Source organism: Cavia porcellus, unplaced genomic scaffold (genome assembly GCF_034190915.1).
Source record: "Cavia porcellus strain 051 isolate PalLab524CR breed Dunkin Hartley unplaced genomic scaffold, mCavPor4.1 scaffold_27, whole genome shotgun sequence".
Lineage (NCBI taxonomy): Eukaryota > Metazoa > Chordata > Mammalia > Rodentia > Caviidae > Cavia > Cavia porcellus.
The window spans coordinates 53104127-53128420 of record NW_026947510.1 but is presented as its reverse complement, the minus strand read 5'-3'; the positions used below and the strand labels follow the sequence as shown (position 1 = coordinate 53128420).

The 24294-nt window shown below is 61.2% G+C and overlaps 1 protein-coding gene across 10 annotated transcripts in view; it reads left to right on the top strand.

Annotated features, from left to right (window-relative positions):
- Positions 1–24294, top strand: part of Elfn2 (extracellular leucine rich repeat and fibronectin type III domain containing 2) — a 72580-nt gene that overhangs the window by 1768 nt on the left and 46518 nt on the right. For 2 of the 10 annotated variants that reach the window (XM_063238494.1, XM_063238491.1), the window contains exon 1: positions 6659–6839. The exons of the other annotated variants lie outside the window; for them this stretch is intronic. The gene's annotated coding sequence lies outside the window, so the exon portion shown is untranslated. Of the gene's footprint in view, positions 1–6658; positions 6840–24294 lie in introns of those variants that run through there. 10 annotated transcript variants of the gene reach the window in all.

Genomic DNA, 24294 nt, shown 5'->3' with positions numbered 1-24294 from the left:
CACTGTCAGCAGGCCAGGCTGTGGAGGCGAGAAGCTGGGGGAAGGGGCAGTGCTGGCCACACCGGGAATGTGGGAGAAGCTGCCGGCCCAGGCTGCCTGATGCAGTTGTGGGGACATTTTAACAGGGGGCGCTGGGAGGATTTGCATGTGTGTGCGTGCCTGTTCACACCCCTGCCCCTGAAGCCTGTGGACACCTGTGGGATGTGCCATCTCTAGGCTGTTAACAGGACGTGGGGACTTGCACATGTGTGTGCATGTGTGCCGTGTATGTGTGTGTGTGTGGGTACGGGCATGCACCAGTGCCATCCTGGGTTCTGCACCCATGCATGGTGACACGGGGACCGTGGGCCACCAGGTGGTGGGGGAGGGAAGAGGACAAACCAAAGGGGGCCATCTCAGAGGTGTGTATGTGTGTGTGACGTCAAGGAGAATCTTGGGGTGTGACATCAGCTCTGGGTTGCTAGTGACGTCACTGGGACAGCTGTGCAAGGAGCCACCCCCGCCGGCCAGTGTGTGTGTGTGGTATCATCCTGGAGCATGTGTGAGGGGGCAGAAGGGGAGGGCATGGAGCCTTCAGATGCCCGGGCTCTCAAGAGGCCTCATCTCCCCATGGCCCGAGGGAATGTGGGGCCCCCTCCCTGTCCCCAGTGCAGCCTCTCTGCCTTCACATGGAGCACCTGGCCCAGCCCGGACACGTGTGTTTTAGACAGTGAGTGTGCCCGTGAGCAAAAGTGCATTTGACGACAGAAAATTGCCACAGCCAGCAAGCCCAGGACTTGGGGCTCTCATCTCATCTGACTGCTTCTCCTGTTTTACGATTTGGGCACTGTCACCTCTCAGCATCCCTGTCCTGTGCCACCTGGGGAGGGGACAAGAGAGGTGAAGGGGATCGTAGGAGCCACTGGTCTCCGTGGGCTGCCAGAGCCTGGCTGCTGTCAGGGCTCAGTCCCCATGAGCTCTGTCCCCTGTTCTTCCCACCCAGGGCAGCTGCTTTTCCATTTTGGTTGAATCTAACTTGGTAAAAACTTTCTTTACTTTCCTTGAATCAGGCCGGCAGTCCTGTGAGGTGGCGGGGGCTATTTTGTACACATTTGACAGATGGGCAAACTGAGGCCCTTTCTCTGGTCTTTAATGTGCATGGCTGCAGGGAAACCTCTATCAGCTGGTCCCTCCTGGAAAGGAATGGTAAGGGGGTGACATGGGCTGAGCCAGGGGATGGGGCCCAGACGTCCCTGGCTGGGGCAGAGCCTGCTCTGGTCTCTCAGGCAGTGCTGTTTATTTGTCCTTCCAGCCCACAGATTCGGCCACCCAATTTCTACAAATGGTGCATCGCTGCCAGGTGTGGGGTCTGGGTCACTGGGTGCTGTGACTGCTCCCTACTGTGCCCTCCTTGTCACCAGACGTCCTGCAGGACGTCTTCTGTGGAAGCACAGCTGGCTTCCCTGGTGACCTGTGCTCCATTCTGGCTGTGTATGACGGTGGTGGCGGAGGGGGTCCATCTGTACGGGGGGCAGTGGCTGCTCGCCTGTGGGGCTTGGTGAAGGTGTGGCATCTGGGTGCAGCCCTGGGCTCCCCCCGCATCCTGCGAGCCCTTCATGTGCGTGCACTGTGCTTGTAGCTCTGTGGCTTCACCCCAGGCTCAGGCCTCTTTGGGGTGGGGTGAGGAGCCCAGAAGGTTAACTCAGCCCTCGGCCCCCTGCTGCCCAAACTCACTCTGCTTAAGTTAACCTTCTCCCCGTCCCTTAGCCCCTGGCAGTGTAGCTGTGGCTGATGTCCAGGGTGTTGGAGCCCCAGAGTCCCTGCCCCTGTGTCGCAGTCCTGGGCATAGTCCCTGAGGAAGCCCTGGAGATGCCAGGGGATGGGGTGTCACCTGGGCAGGCCTGTGTCTGGGGGCCAGCAGGGAGGGTGGTGGCCCCAATGCTGCGGATTGAAATGATGATAATTACAGCGATGGTAAGGACAGCAGATATGAGCTAATATTTACCGAGTTCCCACTGAGAGCCAGGCCTGGTGTGAAGCTGCTTGTGAGCAGCACTTGGTGCTCCAACACCAGCCACAGAAACCTCCTGAGGGGCGGAGATACTCTGCTCCCCACTTCACAGGCAACAGAGAGATCGCAGACCAGCCCAGGGCCACACAGCACCGGACCAGGACCGGAACCCCCTTGGTTTGACCCTGGAGCTAGCACCGTCCACTGCTCAGCTCTTTTGCCAGGTGGGCCTGGGTCCCTCTACCTTGGGGTGCCCCTCTATTGAAGACCCTCTGGGGGCCCTGCTTTGGCATTGGTACACGGGGACGGTGGCCCTGCTATAAGGGAGCAGTAGGTAGGGGGCCCTTTCCCGTGGCTGGAGGGACAGAGGGGCAGGAAGGAAGAGGCTTGGGGACAGCTGCTCAGTCTCACCCCGCTGGTGGCACCTGTGAGTCCCTCAAGGCTTCCCCCAGTGCCTTCCGTGTTGGCAGGCCAGGCATCGCTGTGGGACTCTCCGGGATTGTGTCTTGTCCAGGTGCTAAGTTGTGGTCACAGCTGCCCCGCGGAACCTGCCACACTGTCTTGCTTGTGGGAAGAGCAGGGACTCAGGGTCACATTCTGCGTCCTCAGCCATGTGTGTCTGGGGCGGCCAGCGCATCTCCGAAAGTCCCTGCTTCCTTGAAAGCAGGGCTGCTGGTTCCAGCTCCGAACCTGGGTCGCGGCAGCCTGGCCGTGTGTAGCAGAGGTCGGATGGCTCCCGCCTCTTTGCCATCTGCCTCTGCGCGCTTTCGTTGCTCTTTGGAGTGGTTCTTAGGCTGTGCGTGCGTGCGTGTGTGTGTGTGTGTGTGTGTGTGTGTGTGTGCGCGTGTGTGTTTTCATTTCATCCTTTGCAACTTTTCCATCTCACTCCAAGGTGCGCTGGTCTGCTTTCCAGAGCTCAGGCTGTGGGGAGGGTCAGGGATCTATTGTGTCTTGGGATTATGCAGTGTGTGTGTGTGTGTGTGTGCGTGTGTGTGTTAGATTGCATATGTGTGCACCCTGGTCACTAGCTGTCTCAGAGAAAAAGGGCTCAAGTCTCAAGGACTGCCTGACCAGCACACTCAGCCCCAAGACTCAGGTGTGACTCAGTTTCCCTCTTGGACCTATCCCTGTCGTCTCTCTTCCTCAACAGTCCTCGTTCGATCTTGGGGAGACAGATTGTGGGACCACTCTCCTGCCTGCCACCTTCCCTTCCTAGCCCTCCTCGTTTCCGGGAGGATTCCTCCATCTGCAGCGGGCCATTTCCTGTCTGTCCCTTCCGTTTCCTGTCTGTCTCTCCCACTGCGCATCGGCTCCACATGCCCTCGGAAAATACTTGTTGAACAAACCCCTGCACCGCTGTGCTCTGAGGACCAATCAGGGCCCACATGTGTGTGCTCTTAGGAGCTCACTGCACCCAGGAGGACTGCTGGGCCCTGGGGGCTCAGGCAGGAGCCCTCCAGAGATGAGTCCCTGCTTGGGGGAGCTGAGGGCCCTGGAGGCCCCACAGAACAGCCAGCAGATGCACACAGTAGGGCTCACTTGGCAGGTGGTCCTTGTTAGTGTGTGACCTGACCGACAGGACTGGTGCTGCCGGCTGGCAGCAGGTGCTGAGCCAGCCTTGTGGCAGGGCTGGGAGGCTGGGCTGCCTTCTGCTCTGGGCACTGCGGAACTCCATCGACTGGGTACCTGCCATGTACCAGCCTCAGCACGAGCTGCTCTCTACTTGTGTGATTAATTCTGGCTGCAGGATTCTGAACGAGGTCCTTCGGCCTCTGGGTGGTGAGCGCACCCTGGGGAGTGACTGGATGGGTCGTGAGCAGTGTGGGGAGCCCTGGAGGGGATTTGGAGTAGTTTGAGGGCAGCGATATAAATGGTGGACGAAGAAACTGAGCCTTTTGTTAAACGTGTCTCTGGTTAAAATGCAGATTCTCGGGCCTGCTTGCTGCATTTTGATTCTGTAGGGGTGATGTTGGGCCCAGGGACTTTTTTTTGTACTGGGGATTGAACCTAAGGCTTTTGCTCTGAACTACATTCTCAGCCCCTTTTTAACTGTTTAAGACAGGGTCTTGCTGAATCATAAATTAATCAGGCTGGATTTAACGTTGGGATCCTCCTGTCTCAGCCTCGAAGAGTGCTGGGATTACAGGTGTGTGTCCCATTAGGCCGGGCTAGAGCCCTTATTTCTAATGCTGTGCTGGAACAGCTCCTTGCCATGTGTGCAGTGTGTGTGGGAGGCTGTATGTTCCCCAGGATGCAGGACTTGAGTTCAAAGCCGGCCCTGCCTTCCTTGGGGGCCACAGCTACACGGCAGGGGCGGGTGCTGACAGCACGCGTCTGTCCGCTGGCCGCGTCCTGCACCCCATCGGGGAGTCTTCATCCAGGTTCAGAGGCCCCTGAGCACAGAAGACGCGGAGGTCCACCAGCTAGGCGGCGTGGTGGGCAGGCGCAGGGCTGCAGAGGGCCGGTCAGCACCTCGGACAGCGCGCGCGCTTCCTAGCTGCCTTCGAGGGACCAGGCCTGCGGCTGTGCGTCGGAGCCCAGGCCCTGCGGGGGTGGGGTGGGGTGGGGTGGGGTGCAGGAGGCCTGCAGGGCTGGAGGGCGTCCTGGAGGTGGCGGCGCGGAGCAAGGCCGGAGAGGGCGCGCGGCGGAGACCGGCGTGGAGCTGGCGTGTGGGAGCGCGAGCTTGGAGCCCCCCCAGGTCCCTCGGCACCTCCTCCGGGTCGCGGTCTCGCCCCACGCTGGGCGTCCCCGCCCTCAGCTCGCCCCGCGGCCGCGGCCGCTTTCCGCCTTCCTTCCCTGTGCTTGAAATTCGCAGCCTCTGCCGCGCGCAGCCAATTTCACGGCCTCTGGGCTCGGCGCGGTGCGCGGGATGGGGAGCTGCGGGCGGGCCGGGCGGGGGTGACCCGGGCTGGCGCCGTCCTTGGTGGGTGCGCTCGGTCCGCAGCGCCGAGCCCCAGGCGGGGTGGGGGCGCGGGCGTGGCCAGGGTGCACGTGGGCTCTGGCCCCGCGCGTGGGCCGGCTTGGGAACACGTATTGCTGGCGTGCGGTCTCCGCGGAGTGTCCTGTGCGTGTGGGCGTGTTCCCCTGGGGGTCCGGCCCGGAGGGGGCGTGTAGAGCAGCCGCGAGGACCTGTGGGCGCCTTGGTGCGGTCTGCGGTGGCCCTGGGCACGGTGGCCCAGCTGCGTGTCTGGGTGTCAGTGCAGGGCACCTGCGTCTGGCCGGCTGCGTGTGCTGGTTGTGCCCGAGCACCCCGGGGGGGGGGGGGAGGAGGCTGTGTGTCCAGTGTGCGCCCAGGGTGCCTGCCCATCCCTGTTGCCCACGGCTCTCAGGGTCGAGTGAGCCGTGGCTAGGGCTGGGCACCTTTCCTGCAGTGGGGAAGGGGCAGGGTGGAGGGAGCAGTGGGCTGTGTTTGTGTTCTCCCCAGCGCAGCTGGCTGCCAGCGCACGGTGGGTCTGCATATGTTTGTGAATGGCACCGCCGAGGGGGCCGAGGTGTGAGCCCCTCCTGTGGGGGAGGCCCAGCACCATCTGCGCTGGTGAGGATGTGGGGCCAGACAGGGAGCGGGCCAAGTGTGCGCGTGTGCGTGCGCATGCGCCCCCATGGGAACAGTGGACCCTGGGTCCGGCGTGCGCCTGCAGGGTGAAGTCCTGGTGAGTGTGAGTGGGGGACTGGAAGGGGGCACCTGAGGACAGGTGTGTGCCAGACCCAAGAGTTGTGAATGAGAGAGGGACGGGACTCCAGTCCTGGCGACAGAGGCCTTGGGGCCGGCGGAAGTAGGCAGTGGCGGGCATTGCAGGTGACCAGCACCAAGGTGGGATGGTCGGCACCGCTGGGTGCCAGCCGAGTGTGAGGCTGAGTGTGTGCTCTTGCACGTGTGGGTGTGATGTGTGTAATCACAACAGTGAGCGGGACATGTGAGACTGGCTGGAGGATCCCAGAAAACCCTGCCTGGTGCCTGTCCGCTTTTCCCAGCTGCTGGAAGGACATCGGTGGCACCTGCCTGTCCCTGAGCCCTGCAGTTTTGGTTGGGAGTCCCCTGACCCTCCGGCAGCTCGAGGCCCTTCCTCTCCAGTGCTCTGGCTCCATCTATTTTTATGTTATGTATAGATATAGTTTTGTGGTACTGGGGAGTGAACCCAGGGCCTTTGCACTGAGCTACATCCCCAGTCCTTAAAAAGTTTTTTAAAAGAGTCTTGACACAGGGTCTTGCTAAGTTGTGCAGGCGGGGCTCAAACTTTGGACCCTTCCGGCACAGCCTCGCAGAGGGCTGGGATCAGGGACCTGCACACCACTGGTAGCTCGCCCGTCGTCTGCATGACTCCCTGCCTCTCCCCGTCTCTGCGGCCTTCACCCGGCCCTGTGCGCTCTCCAGTTCTCCGCGACTCTCTCCTGTGCCTGCCTGTCTCCGGCCTCCATCTGTCCCCCCTGTCTCCCATCTCTCAGCCCATCTCTCCGCTCTGCTCCATCCATCTCCATCTCTCTCCGGCTCCCTTCTTCCCTCCTCTCCCTCTGCGCCTTCTCACTGATATCATTTGTGGTATATTCGGTTGCTATGGGAACCCTAAGAAAGAAGTGAGTGTACCCTTCAAGACTTCAGCGTTTTCCCGCCTCCCTCCCTCCTCCCCCCCCTTCCTCTCTTCCTCTCTTCTCCCTCCCTCTCTCCCCCTGCCTGCCTCCTGGCAGAGGCGAGGACTTGGGAGACAGTCGCTGCGGCTGCTGTGCTGGGCCGGGACCCTGAGCCCCGCTGCCATCGCCGCTGCCCGGCTGCCCGGGGACCTCCTGGAGACCCAGGCCAGGGGCAGGGCTGCGCTGGCAGCAGGGCTCCCCTTTCCTTTGGCCGCGGACACCGGTAAGGACAGGGTCCTTCTGACGGTGCGTGTGGCTGTGTGAGCGCGGCTCATGTGACCCGGCCTTGCGAACCTGTGATGAGCGCGAGCACGGCTTCAGTCTGCTGTGTGTCCCTTGCTGGCCGGTTGGGGTCCCTCCCCGGCCTTGGGCTCCCCGGCCAGCTTCTCCCCCTCCCCTCCCCCAGGGCCTCTGAGGCAGCTGGCTGGGCTGCAGGCCTGTTGGGGGCTGGGACGGGGCCGCAGGGGGGTGGGGTGGAGGCTCTCGCCCCTGTGCCCAGCTGAGGTGACAACTGGGCCTGTATCCCAGGCCGTGGGAGTCTCTGTCCCAGCTGGGGGTGGGGACAGCCTCGGGGAACAGCCCGGGACAACATGCCCTCTTCTACCTCTGCAGCAGTGGCCTCTGCCTTGTGCAGGGGACAGACTGGGGTCCGGGGGCAGCAGCCTCTCCCGGGGCTGGAGCCTGTGTCATGGAACACGGAGGCGGGAGGTCAGAGGCAGCTTGACAGCCGGAGGCCGCAGCAGGCAGGAGGCAGGTGCTGTTCCCTCCTGGCTGGAGCTGGTGGCTGGCCCTGGAGAGGAGAGGCTCGGCTGTCACTGTCACCACGGCTGTTTTGGTGGTGGCCACGTGGAGGGAGCTGTTGTCCTGGCCGGCAGGCAGGCGCTGAGTGGCATCGTGGTCTCCATGGAGAGAGGAGGAGGCCAGGGGGTTGGGGGAGGCTGGCTGCTGGCTCCCAGTTGGCGGTTGCTAGGCAGAGGCGACGTTGTCTCGAGGTCCACTGGTCCCCACGTGGAGGGCTGAGGCTGCCGAGGAGCGGGGAGCCCCGGGGACAGGTCCCCTTGGTGGGGACTTGGTACTGCTCTGTGGGGGTTTTTAGGGAGTGGGGCTTAGGGGGTGAGGCTGAGCTATCTGTCGCTGCTGTGTCTGCCCTCTCCAAAGCTGTGCCCCCTCATGGCCCTTCTGTCCCTGCTCGGGGCCTCTGGTTGTGCAGGTTCCACCTGGGCTCTGTCCCCTCCCTCAGTCCAATTTGTCCAGGCCCCGACCGTGCCTTTCCGGTGGCAGGTAGGGAAGCAGCTTGCCCGGGCTCACACAGCAGGGGCTGAGGGCGTCAGCCCTGGCGGCCCCCTGGCCCCCTAGCATGTTGGCATCTCTACACCAGGGACGTCTGCTCCAGAGCAGCTTGTCTCTGCCTCCCTGGGGCCACTGTCTTCTCTCTGTGTCCCCAGACCCCACAATTCTCCTGGAGCAACATTTCCCTGAGATAATACCACCAAGAAACCACCTGGGACAGCAGTGAGACTGGGGTTTGAATCCTGGCCTTGGCTCTTATACTGTGTGACCCGTGCCTCAGTTTCCCCCTCCATTCGATGGGGGTGAGGCACGTGCCTTGCAGGGTTGCTGTGTTTGAGTGCGATGTGTGATGTGGCAGTGTGATTCCTGGCTCTAGTGGGCACTTGGCAGGGGTGCCCACCGTCATTGCTTCTGAAAACCTCCTTGGCATCCCAGGGGACACCCAGGCAGGGCTCAGAGAGATTCCCCAAGGGGGCTGTTGGAGGGGCTTCGTTGCAGGCAGATGCCTGTCTTTGAAAGACAAAGGTCTAATTCAGGTCCTGGCACTGCTGCTTTCTAGGCAAGGTCCTCAATCTTTCTGGCCTCAGTCTCTTCATCTGTACAATGGGCTTGGCTGGCAAGGGTGAGATGGAGTGGAATCTTTAACCTGCCTCTACCTCTTATTTCCCATCAGCCCAGGGAGAAGACAAGGGCTGTCCTGGGTGACCCCAAAGGGTGGTCAAGGGGCTGTCCAAGCCTTGAGCATTCACAGTGCGAGGCTTCCCCTATGGCAGGTGAGGACAGTGCAGTGGGGTGCCTGTGGGAGAGACTAGGAAGGGTTGGGCCTACCAGACTGCAGCTTGTGACCCTAAGTGACCATTTGCAAGCTGTGGGCTCTCAGGAGTCTCAGTTTCCTCATCTGTGAAGTGGGGGCACAGTAATAGAATGCAGATCTTTTAAATGAATGAAGATGTGCTGTGTGTGTGTGTGTGGGGTCTGCAGGTTCCATCTCTGTCCTGAGACCCCCGTGGTCACCTCAGGGAAGCCCTCCCTGCCCACCCTGTCTGGTACTTACTTCAGGCCTCCTTCATTTCCTTCTAGGGGCATAGCCGGCCCAGGTTTGTTTATTTGGGCGCTCACAGTCTGCCCTCCGTACTCTGTGGAGTAGCGGCCTTTTCCCTGTTGCTTCCACCCGGATGCCTGGATGGGGCCTGGTACCTAGAAGTTCAGTAAACGTCTGGTGTGGTTGGCTGTGACGGTGCATGCCTATGATCCCAGCATTCTGAAAGGCTGAGGCAGGAGAATCCCAAATTTGAGCTCCGCACGGACAACTTGGTGATTTAGCAAGACCCCGTTTTAATTTTAAAAAGACCAGGAATGCTGGTGCAGTATCTGTAATCCCAACAGCCTGGGAGGCTGAGGCAGGAAGATTGCCATGACTTCACGGTCAGTCTAAACTATATAGTAAGACCCTGTCTCAAAAAACCAAATCAAACCAAATCAAACCTAACCAGACCAAACTGGGCTGCGGATGTAGCTCAGTGCAAAGGCCCTGGCTTCCATCCTCAGTACTGAAAAAAAAAAAATGGGGCGAATGCATGGGTGGGTTTGTTTCCCTGCCAGCTGCTCTGGGAGGCTGGGCCTGTCCCGTTTTACCAGAAGGAAGATGAAGCTGGGCAGAAGGAAGGGCACAGACCTGCCTTTGACCCCCCACAAGGCTGCCCCAGGTCCTGTGCTTTTTTCTGCTTGTGCTCTGTCTCTCGGGGGGGGTGGAGGTCAAGGGAGCTTGTGCTTGGACTTAACCCTGGATGTAGGGCCATGGAAGCAGGCCAAATTGTCCAAAGAAACCCATTCAGCTACTGAGTGGCTGTGTGACCTTAGGCAAGTGACTTGAACACTCCATGCCTCAGTTTACCTGTCTGTGAAAAGGGGCCATCTCTTCACTGGCTTCCCGAGGGGATGGCTCTGAGCTTTGATTTATAGGTTTGGCCGGAAACACAGACAGTCTCTGTTGAACTGTGGCTGCCTGGGAGGCCTCACTGCTGCCCCAGAGGGACTCAGGTGCTTGGGACAGGCCACATTCTGCCCTGCTGGCTGCCGGCCTAGGTTTTCTTGCACGCTGTCCTGCTGGCCTGGTCTCTTACCCTTCTAGGTCAGGAGTTGTGAAAGACAGAGGGAAAATCAGACAGCAGCTGTTTAATTGAGCATCTATTGTGTGTCAAGGACTTTGCCGTCCATGTGACCTCCTATGGCCACAGCAGTGCATGCAGCTTGCAGTCCTGGGGGCGCTGGCCGCGTGGTCAGACCTCGGGGCAGCGGGGAGCTTCCTGTCCCTGTTGTGAGCATGTTGGGGCGGGAGCAGCGGAGGTGCCTGTGACCCAGGATGGAGGTCAGAGTGCCTGGGCCCTGTTTCAGGGGCCGTGGACTGGACAGATCGCACCCCTGCTGGCTGCCCACCCCCGCAGCCCCGAGGGCCCAGGGAAATAGATCTGGCCTTGTGTGTGGCGTCCCAGAGCCTCGCTCAAGACCCCATCTGTTTGGGGAGGAGAAAGGGGGTCTGTGGCATCCAACAGAGGTGGGATTCATAGGCAGCCCCGGGGCAGGGGGGGTGCCTGCCTGGTACCAGCCAGGCCTGGAGAGGCGCCAGCTGGGAGGAGGGGGCACAGCAGGCGTGGCCTGTGTGTGTGAGCCCACCCGCCCGGAGCCTGGTCCTGGGTGGAGGGGAGGGGACTGGACAGGACACCACCCGGCAGCTGTGGGAGGTCTGTGTCCTGCCTGCAGGGAGCTAGTGGGGCTGGGGACCCTTTTAGGGGGAGGGCGGCTGGAGAGGGCTGGGTGCGGGCAGGGCGACGGGTAGGATCCCAATTCTCAGTTCCCAAAGGTGGCCGCCTCTGTGCCAGTTTGCTCGTCTGTGGAATGGGGATGCTGTGTGGCGTCAGAGGGAACCTGCCTCAGTGGGCCCCGGGGTCCCCTTGGCGAACCATGTCTCTGCCCCGTCCACACAGCCCAGCTAAACCCACTTTAGACTCCTCAGGCTCAGGGGAGGGGACGAGCCCCAGGGCTCCCTGCTGCCTGCCGTGAGACCCTCTCAAGTCCTGCGCTCTCCCTGGTCCTCAGGCTGAGACCCTGCTCCTGTCTCCTCAAGGACAGCTGGGTGCTGTCTAGGGCCAGAGAGGGCCTGGGATCTAAGCAGGGCACCCCAGAGAGTGAGACAGTCAGTTTCTGGGTACCCCAACAAGTTGCTTCTCTCTATGCCTCAGTGGCTGCCTCTATGCATTGGGAATAAAATTGTCCCCACCCCCGGGCAGCAGCTCTGCGTTTGTGTTCCCTGCTGGCGGGGGCAGAGAAGGTTTGGTCTCTGAGGTCTGGGGTCTGATGGGCTTTGTGGCGAAGTGTGGGTTCCACCCCAGCCCCTCCACCCACTCTGGTCGATGCTCTGGGCAGTTCACAGTCTGACTCAGTTTCTCCCTCTGTGAAAGGGTTTGAGGGCCTGTGCCTGGCGCCTGCCCCGTGCTGTGCTTCCGTGCTGTGTCGGGCAGAGGTTGCTGTATCCCTGAGTGGGGAGGGAGCTCCGGCTGTCATGGGGCCTGTTCAGAGGGCAGCAGGGATTCTGAGGGGTCTGGGGTGAGGGCAGTGCAGCTGGACAGGGAGTCATGGGCAGGATGCTGGCCCGGGGTGGCCTGGCTGAGCGTGGCACCTGGGGTTGCCAGCTTCCAGGGTGGGCACTGCTGTTCCAGGCCTCAGCCCGAGCAGGGTCACCCCAGACCTGGCTGAGCTGGCTCCGCTTGTCTCTCTGTGTCCCCCGTTGCTGTCCGCACTCTCCTCCTGTGCGGCCCTGGGCTGCGGCTCTGGCCAGGGAGCGTTGGCGAGTGTCCTGGGTGGGCAGCGTTGTGTCTGTTGAGGACTGCGCAGGGATGCGGCCCCTCTGGGGAGCCAGGGAGCTGTCTCAAGTGCCCCGAGGGTAAACAGAAAGGGCAGCTGGGTGCAGCGGCGCACGCCCCTCGACCCAGTCCTCTAGGAGGCCGAGGCAGGAAATTTGACCCAGCCTGGCCAGTGTAGGGACTTCAACAAGAAAGACCCTCTCTCGCAATCTAAAACTGCATTGCTGGGAGTTGGTAGCGTGCACAACACATCTTAAATCCTTTTACTTCCCTGTCCTCTCCAGGAAAGTAGCTCAGTGCTGAGGGCCGGAGTTCACTCCCTAGTGCCACCACCAGGAGGAGAGAAAAGAGCAGCGTCCCGAGCCCCTGGGCCGTGGGCTGGAACCTGGCCTCTGACCCACAGCTGGAGTCTCTGGGTTCTGATTCTTGGTCTGGCTTTCTCTCGTTGGCTGTGTCGCCGAGCCGGTGACTGTGTGGTCAGCAATGGTGGACAGTTCCTGTGGCTCCCGTGTGGGGCGGCTGTTTGGCCGTGGTCATCTGGGTTCCCTTGCTATTGTTGGCTGAATGCGTTAGGGGGGGACCCCCTTCAGATGGGGCTCTCGCCTGGAGGGACCTGCAGAAAGGGAGGGCGGGGTGCAGGTCCAGAGTTCCCTGGGGACCTGGGTGACAGCAGTTGATGTCCCTGGCCATTTTCTGCCTGCCGTGACCCAGGGTCACTGGGCGTTGGGGCCCCTGGGTGCTAGAGGCGCTGTGTTAAGTCCTGGCTGCCCAGGACCCAGCACCCACTGGTCTGCTGCAGCCTCTGGAGCTGGTGGGGCAGGTGGGTGAGCACCAGCTCCCCAAGAGGGAAGGTGCCTGCGGCCAGGACAGGGGCCCCGAGAGTCATCCTCTCCCTCCTCCCCCGGCCCTCTTCAGTGTGTCCTTCCTCCTTGGAGCCTGGCCTGGGTCAATTCCGGGACTTTTTTGTCCTTTTGTCTGAGCGGGAGTTAGGTTGGTGGCCCTGGGAGGAAGAACTAGACAGGGAGTCCTGGGTTCAGGGTTCTAACCCCGTGCAGGGCCCAATTCTTTTTTTTTTTTAAATTTATTTATTTTTTGTCTTTTCCTTTTTATCGGTACCGGGGATCGAACTCACGACTGCCTGCTTGCAAGGCAGGTGCTTATGCCGCTGAACTAAGTCTCCAGCCTCCAGCAGGGCCCAATTCTTGGAGCCCCCTGGGAAGGGAACTCATTTGTGTGTGTGTGTGTGTGTGTGTGTGTGTGTGTGTGTGTGTCCCGGTCACTTAAGTAGCGCCACATCCCAGGCACTGTTCTAAAAACACAGAAGTCAGCTATGTCCTCCGAGCAACCCAGCAAGATACAGTCACGTCCCCGTTGTGCAGTGGGGGGACCTGGCGCTCAGAGAGGGTCACCCAGGGACTCAGGTCGGGGTGGGGCGGGGCGGGACCGTGCTGGGCCATCGGACTCTGCGCTGTCCTCGGGAACCGAGAGCCCGGCCAGCCAGGGGCCTGGAGAACGTCCAGGAAGAAGGTCCCGGCGACTGGTGGTGAGGCAGCTCGGTATCGGGCCAGGCTTTAGTTTCTCATTTACCAGGCGGTCACTTGGCCTAGCCGAGCCTCAGTTTCTCTGCCTGTGGAACAGGGCGGTCCCGGGCACACTGGGTGCTCGGCCTGTGGCCAGCAGCTGTGCTGGTACCAGGACGGGGCGAGGGAGAGGCCGCTGGAGGACTGCGCGCTGCAGGGTGGGGCGGGGCCTGGGGACGCATCGCCATCTCTGTGGGGGGCATTTCCCCTTCTTTGCTCCTTTCCTTTCTTTCTTTTTTGGCATCACTGGGGGTTGAACCCAGGGCCTTTGCACTGAGCTACATCCCCAGCCGTTTGCACTGTAAAATTTTGAGACAGGCTCTTGCTCAATTGTTAAATTGCCCAGGCTGGGCTCGAACTTGCAACCCTCTGGCCTCAGCCTCCCAGAGAACTGGGATTGTAGACATGCATCGCCCCTCCTGGCTGACAGGGCCTCTTCTGGCCTGTTCACAGCTGTGCCTGCAGCTCGGCAGGAGGCCTGCTGTATGTAGTAGGTGCTCCATGAGTGTTTGTTGATGAGTAAGCGGCTCTCGGATGTCTTCTAAAATCATTTCTGAAAGCCGCCCTCTCCAGCTGGTGAGCCCAGTGGCCTCCTGGTTCCCAGTGCTGAGCCCTGCAATCTGAGAGTGTGTGCACATGCACGCGGGTACACGCGCGTGTACACTCACACAGATTTGCATGCCGGTAAAGCACACATACTCGGCCATGCTCCAGAAGCTTCCCTCTGATGGTTGCCCAATTTTCCAGCCTCAAAGTGCCCATCTGCCCGTCTCTCTGCCAAGGCCACAGGCTGGACACCAGCTGGGGCACCTGTTCTGGGGCCTCCCCAGCCTTTGGCTGTCCCCAAGATGGGCAGCAGGCCCGGAAGGGGCCCTGGGAAGGCAGGGCCAGTGCAGGGGACTTCTCCCCATGGCCAGTGCCCTGCTGGTGTGTGGTGGGCCTGTGTCCCACTTCTGGCCACATCCGTGAGCCCCAGTTGCTGTCCCACCTGCCCACTCCTCCTGGTCACCCCTTGCCACTGCCCTGCTGCTCGTGGCTCTCTGGAGTGTCAGCAGGAGAGGCGTCCACCCCGGGCCTGGCCTCCCTTCCCCCTGCCCGGGAAGTCGCCCCGATGCCGCGAGGGTGGTAATTAGTCCGAGGCAGGCTGATTAGCTCAGAAATTAAGTCTTTGTCTCCCTCCTGCCAGGTTTCCCAAATGGAGCAGGTGCAGAGTGGGCGAGGGGAGGCGCTGCGGTGGGTTGCGGGGCTGGGGGACACGTGTGGCTGGGGAGGGGCCCTGTGCTCTCTGCCCTTTCCCTGGAGGGGGCGTTTGCGTCTCCCTTTCCGGTCACTCACTGTCACTGCTGTCATTTATTGGGCACCTCCGGTGTGCAGTCGCCGGGCAGGACATTGTTCACATTCGGTCTTTAGGACTGGGGGGCAGCTTGGGGGATCCTCATTTTTCAGGGGAGAACCCTGGGGCCCAGAGAGGTGAGGTGACTTGTTCCGGATCACACAACTCAGATCAGGGCAGGGGTCAGGTCCAGGCACCTCGGCAGCTTTGTCCTGCACTGGGGAGTCCTGGGGTCCGATGGTGGTCAGTGCGAATCCTGGAGGCCTGCGTCCTCCTCATCTGTGTGTCAGGGGGCCAGAGTATCACCTCGGGGTGTTGGGAGGAGCAGAGGCAGTGACAATAGTATTGACAGCCTTGGTTAATTATTTAGTGCTTGCTGTATGCCGGGCAGGAGCTCTGGGGCGGGGCCATTATTACTACTGGATTTTTTTTTCGTTTTGTGTTACTGGGGATTGAACCCGGGAATTTCATTTATACTGAGAAACATCTCCAGCCCATTTTTAAATTTTTTGTTTTTTGAGACCGAGTGTCACTAAGTCAGTTGCTAAGTTGCCCAGGCCGGCAGCATCACCCCTGTGATTCTCCTGCCTCAGCTTCTTTGCCCTCCTCAAAGCCAGAGCACCCCAACCCACCTCCAGGGGCTCCATCCCTCCACCCACCCATCCCTCTGGACAGTGCAACCCCCAGAGTGCTGGATTTGTAGGAATGTAACTCTGGGCCTGGCTCCATATCTTATGTATTTTTTTCACTTTTTAGTTTTTTGGATCAGGGACGTGCTGTGTAGTCCAGGCTGGCCTTGAGCTCACAGCAAGTCCTCCTGGCTCAGCCTCCCATGTGCCGGGGTTACAGGTGTGATGCACCACCGTGCTGGTCTTCTGCTGGACACTTGAAGGTGCTTGGTTTGGGGCAGTGAGGGCAGGACGGTCCTGGGGGCTGGGGCAGGCCTTTCTCCTCAGCCACACTGGGGTCTGCAGTGCAGGCAAGGTGCCGGCACATGACAGGTCTCCAGCCAGGGTGGTGTGCTGACCTGTTCCTGAAAACCCACAGCCTGGAGCACTGGGTCTCGGGTACCCAGCGGACTGCCCGTCCCCGTAGCAGCACGGGGACGGTGTTGCTCTTTCCCTGTACAGATGCGAGGGTGAGGCCGTGCTGAGGGCCAGGGGCTCAGCCCAGAACCTGCTCTGTAGGCTTTGGGGCGCCCCTATCCGAGGCCCCTGCTCTGCCTGAGGGAAGGGTGACCCCAGCCCACCCTGCTCCCCACTACTGCACAGGGGCACCTCCACTTCTCTGGCTGTGTGTGGGGCACAGCCGGGTCCCCACCTCTGCTCTGACCTCTTGTTGTTGGCGATCGCTTGTGGCCACCTGCTGCTGGACACATCCTTTGGGGCGACCCTCAGGCCCCCGAACCTCAACTCCTAGCACTTCAGCCTCCTCCGTGGGCTGCCTTTTCCTGGCATTTCCCAGCTTCCCCTCCTGTCCTGGGTGCCATCCTTGGACTTCACTGTGTCCTCTGTCACCGTCCTGCGGACCCCAGCCCTGCTTGGAGGTCTTCCTTGCCTGCACTGCGTCACCATCACGGGCCTGTGCTGTCATTGCCACCCCCCTCGCCGTGATTCACGCAGCATCCTCGGTTGGTGCCAGCTCCCCAGCATGTCACTGGCACCTCACTGCCCTTCGGCCAAGATCCAGAATCCTCGTCCTGGCTTCTGAGACCTGCCAGGACTCGGTCCAGCCGTGACTCGGTCTCCCTGTCACGTGCCACCAGCCCAGGCCTCCTGGAGATCTCCTTCTAGTTCCTCAAAAGTGCCACTTTCTGGATACGATGTCCATGATTCCCTCACCAGGATAAGCCCCCCCCAACCCCCCCAAAGCCCTCCCTGGCCTGGGAGGAGTGAGGCGGAGCAGGGCCCTGCAGAGCCATCCAGGTAGCAGGCCGGGAGGTTGAGGCCAGGCAGCTCAGCTGGCATCTGGACTGAGTCTATCTCTTCTGCCCCGTGTGTGCAAGCACACGTGTGTGTGTGCACATGTGTGCACACTCAGGCGGGCGCTGCTGCTGTGTGACAGGCTGTGTTCCGGCTGGGAAGCTCGGCCGCCTCCTCCCAGATCGGGCTCCGGGGTGGTCCCTGGGGGCTGAGCCGGGCCCATCCTTATGGGTGGTGGGGATGCTGTGTGTGAGTGAGGCGGGGTGTCACAGCCCCCCTGCCCAGCCCTCAGGACCACAGCTTCCCAACTTCTCTCCGCTTCAAAACAAACACCCGCGAGCCCAAACCGCCCAGCCAGCCAAGGCACAGATGGAGCCTGAGTCGGAATTAATTAGTCCTGTTGCCAAGGCAACCGAACCTGGACCAGGATCCGGGATCCAGTCTTCTCTCCGGGCTGCGCCCCCACCGCCCCTCTCCTGCCGCTCGTGGCCCCGCCCCTTGAGCCTAGGCCCCGCCCCCTCCCCTGCCGCGGCTTGCAGCGCCCTTGGGGACTGTCCCAGAATGAGGGAGGTGAGAGGGTGTCAGAGCTGCTGTAGGGTCCCTGCCTGGGCACTCCTGGCCTGGAAGGACCTTGGGCAGGTCCCTGAGCCCCAAGAGTCACACTGCCCAGAGGGATGAGTGGGTGCAGGGTGGAGCCCCTGGAGGTGGGCTGGGGTGTTCTGGCTTTGAGGGGGGTCTGCGAGAGGAAGAGTGGAAGCGCCTGGACTCGAGGTACTGGTGGGGATAGAGTGGGGGCTCCACGGTGGGTGTGCAGTGCTGGGTGTCCCTGGGCCCAGCATCCCGGGTGGCTGATGGGATTCTGTCCCTGCCAGGCTCGGGGCACCTCTCCCATCCTGACCCTGTCCTCTGAGCTGCCCATCAGAATACCATCCCCAGGGAGGTCCTCTCATCGTGTCCCCTGGCCTGTCCATCAGTCTGCCCACTTCTGATTCTTACTCTGGGCTCTGGGAGAACATTAGCTTCCGTCTCCTGCTTCGTGTCTGAGAAATGGGCATGGCGGCCCTGCCTGGCAGGTTTCGGGGGGGTGCAGAGGCTCTGGATGAGTCCTCTGTGACCACTTGGCGGCCCTTTTGGGCTACTGTGGGATGCACGCACCCTGTGGTTGCCTGGCTGGGGTCAGGCCCTCTTGTCGTCCTCTTTGCTCTGAGGAGAGCGTAAGCTTGGCGGTGCTGCAGGTAGGGCTGTGGCAGACAGGCTTGCAGGGGGTGCTGGCTGAGGGCCAGGGCTCTGGGTCGTCTCCTCCCTGCTCCTGAGAGGTGTGGCATCGGTGGAGGTGTGGCTGGCGGCACTGACAGGAGGAGCCACACTCTTCATGCTCTGTGCCAGCAGGAGGGGACACTCGGGCAGCCATTCCTGAACCACTCCTGGAGATGAGCGGACGGGGAGGACCTGAGGAACAAGCCCCTTGCCTGTCGTCTCTTGTCCCCCTTTTGGAGCCTCCAGTGCTGAACTGGGCCCACAGAGGTGCCCGTCTGGGCTGGCAGGACCAGGCCCAGGACAGGCTGATGCACTCTGAGAGTGCTTGCTGGTAAAACTTTTGAGAGGCCTAAGTGAGGGGTGGCAGATTCAGGCACCTAGGCGGGCCAGGGTGCACAGAGGTGCGTGTCTGCTCTGAGTGGGGCGGTGGGCGTGGTAGGGCCTGTGGCCAACTGCAGCGGCCAGCTCTGCCTTGGCGTTGACCCGAATCCACGCCACGCTGGCTGACAGAACTCGGCTGTGGCTGCCTTTGGAGCTGCCAGGTTGCCCCAGAAGGCAAACTACAAATGGATTAACTGGTGGGAGTGTTTAACTCTCCTTTACATAATAACAAGAGCTAACATTATTAAGGGCTTGCTCCGTGCCAGGAGACAACTAAGCACTTTACGCGGATTATCTGGCTTGATCCTCACACCAGCCCTGAGGCGAGGAGGTGGGTGCCACCCGCTCCTACTTCATAGACCGGCAATTCAGCCACAGAGAGGTTAAGTCCAGAGCCCAAGGTCACACAGCGGAGGGCGGGGCAGCAGGACTCCCGGGGCTGTTCTGAAAATTCCTAATCTGGGGGGTTTTCTCTCCAGCCTCCCCAGGGCAGTCCCGCTTGGCTGGAAAAGCTGGAAATCGCAGCTTTCCACGTCTCTCACCACCGAGGAGGCCGGGGGAGGGAGGGGGAACGCTGTGCCACCCACGGAGGGTGTTGTAGGGCTGAGGAAGAGTAACTTATTTTTTATGAGCTTGTTAACATTTGTGAAGTTAAGTAAGCAGAAATTGATGTCCTTCGTTTGCATGTATTAGAGGGAGAGCTGCGGGCCGACTGCGGTACCGGTACCGGAACCTCAAGCCTGTAGAACCTGCCCGAGGTCCCTCCACCCCAGGGCTGCTTCCGGCTGATTTTAGGGGATGGCTGCTTTCACTCAGATGCATGAACGCTCCTGAGGGCCCGCTGTGGCCTGGTAGTAACTGACCACGGCCGTGGCTTTCTTGGAATCTGGGAGCCACAGGCCTGGATGCTGTGACCCTGAGACCACCAGCTTGGCTGTCCAAGAGCTCTGGAATCGTAATGCCTCTTGCCTCAGCCCTGAGCCTCAGTTTCTACCTCTTGAAAATGGGGGCAGTGATTGCGGACACTTGCTGGTTTGCGTGGCCCTCACGCTGCCTGCCTCCGGCGATGCTGGCTGGTGGGGAACCATGTCCCTTTGGCCGAGTAATTCAGCTCTTCGGGTTCCTTAGTCTTCGATGGGCAAGAGCTAGACCCTCATCCACCTCGGCAGTGCTGTCCAGGACCGCATGACTCCTCTGCCTTCCATTTGCACTCACTGGTCTCCTGCACGCCTCTCCGCTCTGTGCCTCCGTTTCCTGGTCTGTGCCCTGGGGCTGCAGAGCCGGCAGATGGAGGGTCAGGAGTCCTCCTTTCACCCGGGGGCAAGGTGGTTCTGGGCGTGGGGCAGCGTGGTAGAGCCCTTGAGTGAGGAGCAGGTAGGTGAGGGAAGGATTTCTGGGGAGACCTAGATTTTGCCCCAGCTGGGGGAGCGAGAGCCCAGGGAGCAGCCAGGCTGCCAGGTGCCTGCTGGCTGGAGGCTCCTGGAGGTGGAGAAGTCCTCCTGCTGCCCCCAGAGCTCAGGGGCAGGGAGAAGGGGACACCCTCGAGGAGCTGATGAAGTGGCCCAAGGGGAAAGCAAACAGCTCTTTCCCAGGGGTCCCACGATCCCGGGCAGGGCGGGCTTGGCGGTAGTCCTCACAGGGTGACCCGTGCCAGATGGGCTGCGGCTTCTTGGAGGAGGCATCTTAGAGTCCTCTGAATGAAGTAGCATTTGCCAGGGGCCAGTGGCTCTGATGGGTATCGCAGGTCATGGCGGCCTCACGGGGAAATGTCAGAGATGTGAGCAGAGAGGGAGGGGAAAGAGGCCCCTGTGGCAACTTGGGGTGGAGATGAGGATCCGATGCACCCCAGACTCCCTGCAGGCTGAAGGAAGGGGCCTGGACTTGGTCTTGCAGAAGCAGAGGCCCGGCTGGGCTTTAGGAACCACGGTGTGAGGATGTGTCCAGGACGGAGCATGGGGAGGGAGCTGAAGAACTGGGGAGGGGGCTCTGGGACTTTGTGGGTTTGGGCTGGAGTGGGGGTGGGGCCGGGGTTGAGGACCCTGGTGCAGGTGTGCACATGTGTGGGGCAGCCTTGGTGCACAGACAGGAGCCGTCGGGGTTTGGGGGCTGCTGTGGGACAGATTTACAGAATCAGAGCCAAGCCAGATCCTGGGTGGCCTGGGGTGTGGGGACCAGGAACTGGGCAGGTACTGGGGGCTTTGAGCAGGTGGGGCCCTTAGGTGCCAGCTGGTGCTTTAGGACATTTTCCCCAACCAGCCTCGAGGACATGGCTGAGCAGAGTGGTCAGAGGTGGCTGTCCCTTAGCAACTGCTGCAGCTGCCCAAGGGAGCTGTCCCGGGTTGGGCACAGGGAGGGCTCCCCAGAGGTGGTGTTGGTCAGAACTGGGAAGGACGAGCATTTGCTCTCTGGGGTGGAGGGAGGGCGCCACAGGTGGCTGGAGAGGTCCCTGCGAAGCTTGGGGCTGGGAGAGGCCAGGGCAGCCCTGTGTGTGCTGGTGCCTTTGAAGGAGCCTAGGGAAGGCCAGAGCCAGAGCCAGCAGTGGGCCCCACGGTGTGCGGTGTCCTATTGGACATCTCTGGCTGCCTGTGGCCCTGCTAGGGCCTCTGAGAAGCTTCGAGGGCTGCCCAAGGACACACAGCCAGGAGGGGTAAAGGGCAAGGGTCTGAATCCAGCTTGCGAGCACCCCAAGCTCGGGGACCATCCTCAGTGCCCTGGCCTCCCCAAGGGCCCATCCAGGGTGCTCAGCCCTCTGTGGCCTGAGAGACTCTCAGGTCCAGCATGACCTGAGACACGGGCAAGACTCAGATCCCAATCTCAGGCTGCAGTCAGAGCCTCAGTTTCTGCAACTGTAAATAGGGCCCATGTGGTGGATGCCTGCTCTGTGCCTGGCTTTCCTTGGGCCCTGGGGACAGGGAATTGTACCCAGGCTGTCCCAGCTCTCTGGAAGGGAAACAGGGACCCTTTCATTGAGGGAGGCCACTTGGAGCTGATAAGCTTTGGAAGGTGCTATTCAGAGGCAAAACCAGACCTGGGTTCCAGGAAGCTTCCTGGAGGAGGTGACACCTGGCAGAAGCCGGAAGCTGGTTGGTGTTCACAGCGTGGGAGCTTCATGTGTCCTTGAGGAGCTTGGCTCCTTCCCGGGGGCTGCAGGAACCCAGGACAGACTTCGAGCAGGAGAGGCAAACCCGAGTCTCTCCAGAAGACTCCTTCTGGCTGCTGGGAAAGATAGAAGTCTCGGTGATCCGAGGAGCGATGTGGTGGCCTGTCCTGGAGGCCAAAGCCGCAGGGTGGTCGGTTTTTTATTTTGAGACATCTTCCTGTGAGAGAGGCAGGAGCTGAGGACAAGTCAGGGCCTGCAGCCCGAGCAGCCAGCTGTGTGGTGGTGTTGGCCTTGCCCGCGTGTCACTCACAGGGCAGGACGGGTGCGGGTGGCGCTGAGGGCGCTGATGGCTCAGACCCCCTCCAAGGCGCCTCCGAGGGTCTGACAGTGGCCGGCTCGGGTGCAGCCTGGGTGACACTGCGGCGTGGAGGTGCTGAGGGTGTGTCACTTTCTCTGGCAGTGTTTAGGGCCCCATGGTGTGTGTGTAAGGGTTAGAGGGTGGGGTGCAGCTGGCTGTGGCCTCTACCTGTGGGCTCACACTAGGGGTGCAGTTCAGAAACACCCAGAAGGCCAGGAGCATCACCTCACTTTAAGCAAACCCAGCCCACAAATTGGGATTTTTTTTTTTTTGTTCGGGGTTCTCCCAGAACCCAGGCCCTTAGCACGGAGCCATATCCCAGTTCCTTTCTTGAATTATTTTTATTTTCAGTCAGGGTCTTACTGAATTGAATTGCTCAGGCTGTGCTTGAGCTCGAAGCCTTCCTGCTGGGATTATAGGCGTGCACCGCCGCGCCTAGGCCAAATTTGGATTTTTTTTTTTAAATAAGAGAAATTGGAGACATTCTTTAAGCAGGACAGCTTCCCTAATCGAGGGGCTCTGGAGTCCATTTGTGCCAGGTGCCTGTTTGTCCCTGAGCGCCTTGTCACTGTGGCCTCTGCCACGTGCCGTTAGCTGTGGGCGCTCCGGGGGAGGTTGTAGTGTCCTTCGGGTCCCCAGCCCCTCCCGTGGCCGGAGGTCTTCTGGGGTCCTGAGCCACCCAAGGCATCATCAGCTGTGAGTGTGGGGCCAGCTACCCCGGGGCACCTCCTGGCTGAGTGGTGCTCCTGTGGCAGCAGTCAGGACTCTGCCCCTCGCTGTCCCTTCCGCCCGGGGCCTCCCACCCTTAGTGACGCCCTGAAGCCCCCGACTCATTTCTTAAGTCTTCACAGCTGCAGTGTGGAGGCTGGGGGCCCTGCCATCGCCCCAGTGACCTCTGTGCTGTCCTGTCCACTTGCCTATGAAGAGGAGGCGAGGCTTAGTGGCGGGCGCTCATCGTCCCGGAGAGGAGGGTTGGGCAGAGAGGGGTGTCGGGGCAGCCTGAGGACCTCTGCTTCGAGGGGCTCAGCTCGCCTTCTGCTTCCCTGCTAGTCTTTGGCCGTGGCTTCGTGGCTGTGGTCCTGTTTCCTCATCTCTCAAGTGGGCAGCATAACAGTGCCCACCTCCGGGCCCGAGGAAGGGTTGGGAGTCCGGGGCCAGGCATGTGGTCAGCTGAGTGCTCTGGACTTCCCTCTGGGTCTTTCCCAGTGGGCACGAATCCTCGCCCTCCACATCCTGCCCTGTTCTGGGGAGGCCTCTTGGTCTTTTGGAGCCTCAGTCTCCTCGTCTGAGAAGTGGGTCTGGCTACCTCTACCTGCTAAATGGGTGGGGGGGTGCTGTGGTCACAGCAGCTGGTCCAGGGCATGGCTGGCCGGACTGACCCCCAGGCAAGGTGCGTGTGTCCTTCCTCCATGTGACCCTAACTGTCGCCTGTGGTCCCCGAAGCTCTGCTCTGTCACACTCACTGTGAGCTGGGCCCCAGCTGCTGTGGGGGATGCAGGGTGGCAGCTCTTGGCCTGATGTCCAGGAGGGACAGAGCCGACAAGGAGGACAGGGGAGGAGGGGGGAGTCGGCTGGGGCAAGGGCTGTGGCCTCACCCTGGGGACCGAGGAAGCTTCCTGAGGGGATTCGGGGGCCTGGGCCTCAGTAGGCACACAGTGGGGTGCGGGTGCAGGAGGGGGCGGGGTCCAGAGGACCAGAGCCACCTTGGGCTCGGGCTCCTCAGGCGTGTGGGCTGGACGGGTCAGGAAGACCTGGAGCTGAGGGAGGTGGACAGGGTGCGGCTCAGCATGGTGAAAGCTATGGGGGTGAGGTGCACACAGATTCAGTCACAGGCCCACGGTCACACCGCCGGCAGGCGGGCGCAGAGCCTTAGGCTGCCCCTTGGGAGGGGCGGCGCTGGTGACAAGGCCGTGGCGCCCTGTTGCATACGGGATGGAGGTGGAAGCCGGGGGCTGCCCTGGTTGTCATCAGGATGCTTCTTCATTCAAGGGCTCTGTGGGAGCTGGCATGATGGGGATCGGTCGGGGGGGGGGGTGTCTGCCAGCGGTGAGGGGGTGAGTTGTGCCCCTGCCCCGAGGCAGGGCTGGCACTGACAGGATTGGCTGGGGAAGGAGCAGCTGGGTGAGGCCAGGGCATGTGGTGGCTGAGCGTGTGACCTGGGAGGCACTCAGGTCCCGGGGAGAGACCTGGGCTGCCCACCAGCCTATCCTGGGGAGCCCGACCTTGGCTTCCCTGGCCTCAGTTTCCTGGTCTGTAAAGTGAGGTTTTTCCAAAGACAGGACGGAGAGGATGGGGCACAGGACCTGGGCATATGCTTGGTAATGCCAGCTGCCACTGTTGTCCTGTCATTGCTCTGGGCACTGGAGTCCACCCTGGGTGGCTACGTGGTGACCTGGCCTCTCTGACTTGATTTGGATGGTGTGGTGGTCTTCAGAACCAGGTAGGCCGGGGACCTATGAGGTACTCAAGGGAATGGGCTGATACCAGGACCTGAGGCCCAAGCCCCCAGGTGCCAGGGGAGGCTGCTGAGGGGAGGCAAGGCAAGAGGGGACAGGTCCCCACTTCCTGGCAAGCATTCAAGAAAGACACAGCCAGAA